This window comes from Vanessa atalanta, unplaced genomic scaffold (assembly GCF_905147765.1).
Source record: "Vanessa atalanta unplaced genomic scaffold, ilVanAtal1.2, whole genome shotgun sequence".
Classification (NCBI taxonomy): Eukaryota; Metazoa; Arthropoda; class Insecta; order Lepidoptera; family Nymphalidae; genus Vanessa; species Vanessa atalanta.
Genome location: NW_025920027.1, coordinates 1 through 5,000, shown reverse-complemented (window position 1 = coordinate 5,000; position 5,000 = coordinate 1). Strand labels below are relative to the sequence as shown.

Genomic DNA, 5,000 nt, shown 5'->3' with positions numbered 1-5,000 from the left:
ACATTAAACATTGAACAGTGTGGTTTATATTTTTATACAGCCGGCCCTCAGACAGGAGTGGTCCTGGATGTTTCTCCACGGACCGCAATGTGCGTTCGAAATGTCGATGTTCAAATGTGTCCTGCAGTTCACACTATGACGCGCAGTTAACTGCGTTCTTCATCGACCCGCGAGCCAAGTGATCCACCGTCCAGGGTAATGGTTTTTAATTTGTTTTATTTTTATAATTTCTACGATCACTCGAACGATTCTATACGCCAGTGATATGAGTTTATTTTTTTTTTATTTTTATTTTTTTTTTTGTTTTTTTCTCTTATTTTTAGTATACAGAGAAAAATTCAAAAAAAAAAAAAAAAAAAAAAAAAAAAATTAAAAAAAAAAAAAAAGTAAAAAAAAAAAAAAAAGAAATATACATTTTATTTGAAGATGACGATGTGCGTTAACACATCGTACTTTCCTCGAAATCGACATCGAAAAAATATCAGAATAGGACGCGTTACACGACTCTGGACTCTGACTCGGACACACTGCTGTGTGAGAGAGAGAGAGTGAGAATCGCGTCCTCGCATCGAAACGACACATTCCGAACGTCGATATTTGTGTTTTAGAATTTTATTATCGTTCATTATCGCACTCTTCGAGATTGATAATTTACGTTAATGATCCTTCCGCAGGTTCCCCTACGGAAACCTTGTTACGACTTTTACTTCCTCTAAATGATCAAGTTTGGTCAACTTCCCAGCAACGCCGACGGCCGTGAAGCCACCGCGTGTCGGTCCGAAGACCTCACTAAATCATTCAATCGGTAGTAGCGACGGGCGGTGTGTACAAAGGGCAGGGACGTAATCAACGCGAGCTTATGACTCGCGCTTACTAGGAATTCCTCGTTTATGGGGGATAATTGCAAACCCCAATCCCCAGCACGAAGGAGTTTCAACGGGTTGCCCGGGCCTCTAGGCCAGGGAGAACATGCTGATTCCTTCAGTGTAGCGCGCGTGCGGCCCAGGACATCTAAGGGCATCACAGACCTGTTATTGCTCAATCTCGTGCGGCTCGAAGCCGCCGGTCCCTCTAAGAAGAATTTTAATACGCCGCCAGTGAGTTGCTCGACCGAAATCGAGCACACCTAAATGACGACGCCTATTTAGCAGGCTAGAGTCTCGTTCGTTACCGGAATTAACCAGACAAATCGCTCCACCAACTAAGAACGGCCATGCACCACCACCCACCGAATCAAGAAAGAGCTATTAATCTGTCAATCCTTCCGGTGTCCGGGCCTGGTGAGATTTCCCGTGTTGAGTCAAATTAAGCCGCAGGCTCCACTCCTGGTGGTGCCCTTCCGTCAATTCCTTTAAGTTTCAGCTTTGCAACCATACTCCCCCCGGAGTCCAAAATCTTTGGTTTCCCGGAAGCTGCCCGCCGAGCCATTGTAGTAACGTCGGCGGATCGCTAGATGACATATTTACGGTTAGAACTAGGGCGGTATCTAATCGCCTTCGAACCTCTAACTTTCGTTCTTGATTGATGAAAACACCTTTGGCAAATGCTTTCGCTGATGTTCGTCTTGCGACGATCCAAGAATTTCACCTCTAACGTCGCAATACGAATGCCCCCAGTTATCCCTATTAATCATTACCTCGGAGTTCTGAAAACCAACAAAATAGAACCGAGATCATATTCTATTATTCCATGCACGAAATATTCAAGCGGCATTTTGAGCCCGCTTTGAGCACTCTAATTTGTTCAAAGTAAAATTGTCGGCCCATCTCGACACTCACTGAAGAGCACCGCGATAGGATTTTGATATTGAACCGGCGTTTTACCGCCGGCTCACCGACGATATGCTCCGCAGACGTGTCAGTATCACCGCGGATGCGGTGCACCGACAGCGCGGCGCACAAATGCAACTACGAGCTTTTTAACCGCAACAATTTAGTATACGCTATTGGAGCTGGAATTACCGCGGCTGCTGGCACCAGACTTGCCCTCCAATTGTTCCTCGTTAAAATATTTAAAGTGTACTCATTCCGATTACGAGGCCTCGAAAGAGTCCCGTATCGTTATTTTTCGTCACTACCTCCCCGTGCCGGGAGTGGGTAATTTGCGCGCCTGCTGCCTTCCTTGGATGTGGTAGCCGTTTCTCAGGCTCCCTCTCCGGAATCGAACCCTGATTCCCCGTTACCCGTGACAACCATGGTAGTCGCAGAAACTACCATCGAAAGTTGATAAGGCAGACATTTGAAAGATGCGTCGCCGGTACTGGACCATGCGATCGGCAAAAGTTATCCAGATTCATCAAAATTAACGACTTCGGACGAGACGCCCTCCGTCGATTGGTTTTGATCTAATAAAAGCACTCATCCCATCACTGGTCAGAGTTCTGATTGCATGTATTAGCTCTAGAATTACCACAGTTATCCAAGTAACTGAGTAAGATCTAAGGAACCAAAACTGATATATTGAGCCATTCGCGGTATCGCCTTAATACGGCTTGCACTGAGACATGCATGGCTTAATCTTTGAGACAAGCATATAACTACTGGCAGGATCAACCAGGGAGCTAACCGAGACTTGTTGAAGTCGTCAATTACTCTTCTCGTTTCATATTCGCATATAAAATACACACAAACTTATGCATGCATGTACAATATACGCACAGTATGAAACGAGCGTCTCACCGTATCGTCGATCGCGTTAGACGCGATAGATTTTAACGGTTGACTCTTATAAAAATTTATATGAGACACAAACGCGCTTTAAGCACGCGCGCGCGCGTGCGCTATAATATATACGCGACGACAGCGGCGGCGGCGGCGGCGGCGGAGGCGTCTTCACATAATGACACATAACGGTCACGAATTCGAACGTTCTAAACGAGATCGAGTTTTTTTTTCAAAATAACACTTCGCACACGACGTGTACGTATGTATTGTTCAACGATTATTATCGTAAAACATTGGGATCGACGCCCGGTGTTTGAGTGATCGTACCGATACTCGGGTTGTGTATTTTTTGTACATGATAAATGTAAAAATTAACAAAAAGAATTTTAGAAACGACCGTTCATATATAATATAAAAATTATACACACTATACGAATACACTGAATCTTTTAAGAACTCCGTCTCTAACGTTTTTCTCATATCGTCGCGACGTCGCAGATCGACTACAATGAATCAACATTTATTCCATGAGGATAGATTGTAGCGAGAGCGACGACGACGACGATAAGAGGAAGAGCGCATGAGGCAGAGAGATCTACGTGCGTCCGTCGGTCGGCACAGTTTTACAGAACGAAAAAGAATCTTTTTATCATTTTCACGTGTGTCAGTGAATATCCCCCAGCGGTCGAGACGAATCGTACGTACATACTTGTTGTTACACTACGTAAAGTATAATATAACGCGATACGACGAATCGAGAGACACGCCAGAAGACACGCAACAAAGACGACAAATGAAAACGATAATAACATTTTTTCGTTATACAAGAGTACTGATCCGGTCACTTCGCGTCTAACATCAATTTTTGAATGTTCGACGTTCGAACCGTCACTACTCCATATATATGCCTGACGATGAGTATGACATTCGGCTCGTTCGAACGGAATGTATTTTTTTTTTATTATTATTATTATTTTATTATGTTTTCTCATATTCGATCTGATATCATAAGACGACGAACCCCAGAACACGCACCCCTATCCGCCCCCCCCCCCTCCCCAACCCCCTCCCCCCAACTGACACCCCAAACCCTCCAAAATCTCCAAAACTTCGATTATTTTGTTCTATATTTTTATAGATAGTATATGATTATATGATATTATGCAACGTCAATGCAACAACAACGACAACAACAACAACAACAACAACAACAACAATAAAAAAAAAAAAGAAAAAAAAAAAAAACAACAACAACAACAACAAAGAAAGTTGTATCTTCGTTTATTTAAATTTCACCGGTATTCGTTTATCGAAAAAAAAAAATTTATAATTAAAATTATTATATTTTATAATTAAAATAATAATTATGACGATGACGAATAAATATAATAATAATAATAATAATAAAGAACATGACGCGATTTACGAATGCGTAAATAATGTTAATAATATAATTTTTAAGTTTCATATCAGTCTTGATACCTTAAAATATGTATAATGAAGTAATAAATAAATAGAAATTATCTTTAAAAAAATATCCTGACATAAATGTATTGAATCTCTATAAAAAATTAAAAAATAATCTAACGAACGCAACGAGCTCTACTCCTACTCTACGAACGTTTTCTCGAACGAAGTGCTCGATGAAAACGTCGAACGTTCGTGTATCGAAAGGAGAGTCGAGATAGAGCTCATATAATGTTAATGTTAATGTTAATGTTAATGTATCGAAAATTATATATGTTAATTATTGATATTAAACGTATAAGAAGACTTACGTAATAATATAATAATGAAAATGACGCGAATTACGAACACGCGAGAGACACAGCACGCACAGACACCATCGATACACGAACTAATCGCAACGAACGGGACTCTAACGATTTCAGAGTGTTCGACGAAAACGTGGAACGTTCGTGTATTGAAGAAGTGAAGTCTATCGAGAAGATCATCTCATCCGCGTCCTCCTCCTCGAACTCTACGAGTTCGAGTTATATATATTTATCGAAAAATCATAAAAATATAATATTCGTGTAATATTATAGAATAGATTTCTGATCTATATATATATATATATATACAACCAACCAACAAACATACATGACTATCTCTTGTCGAACGCTAACTCACTAACACTCCTCCTCCTCCTCTCGTAGAAAAATACAAATCTTCTCGTAATTATATATCTGTGTATTATTATAATAAATAAAATACACAAATATTATATTACAAGATTTGTGTCACGAGAGAGGAGAGAGAGTCGTGCGCGCGCGCGCTCTATCTCTCTCGATAGAGATACGTACATATATGCGTGCGTGTTGTTGTTGTGTCGTT

The 5,000-nt window shown here is 40.8% G+C and overlaps 2 non-coding genes across 2 annotated transcripts; both read right to left on the bottom strand.

Moving 5' to 3' along the window:
* Nucleotides 1–41: 41 nt before the first annotated feature.
* LOC125076754 lies at nucleotides 42–198 on the bottom strand. Its single transcript, XR_007120666.1, has one exon. It is a non-coding gene; the product is annotated as a 5.8S ribosomal RNA (ribosomal RNA).
* Nucleotides 199–657: 459 nt separating this feature from the next.
* LOC125076759 lies at nucleotides 658–2,559 on the bottom strand. Its single transcript, XR_007120669.1, has one exon. It is a non-coding gene; the product is annotated as a small subunit ribosomal RNA (ribosomal RNA).
* Between the last annotated feature and the right edge of the window lie 2,441 nt (nucleotides 2,560–5,000).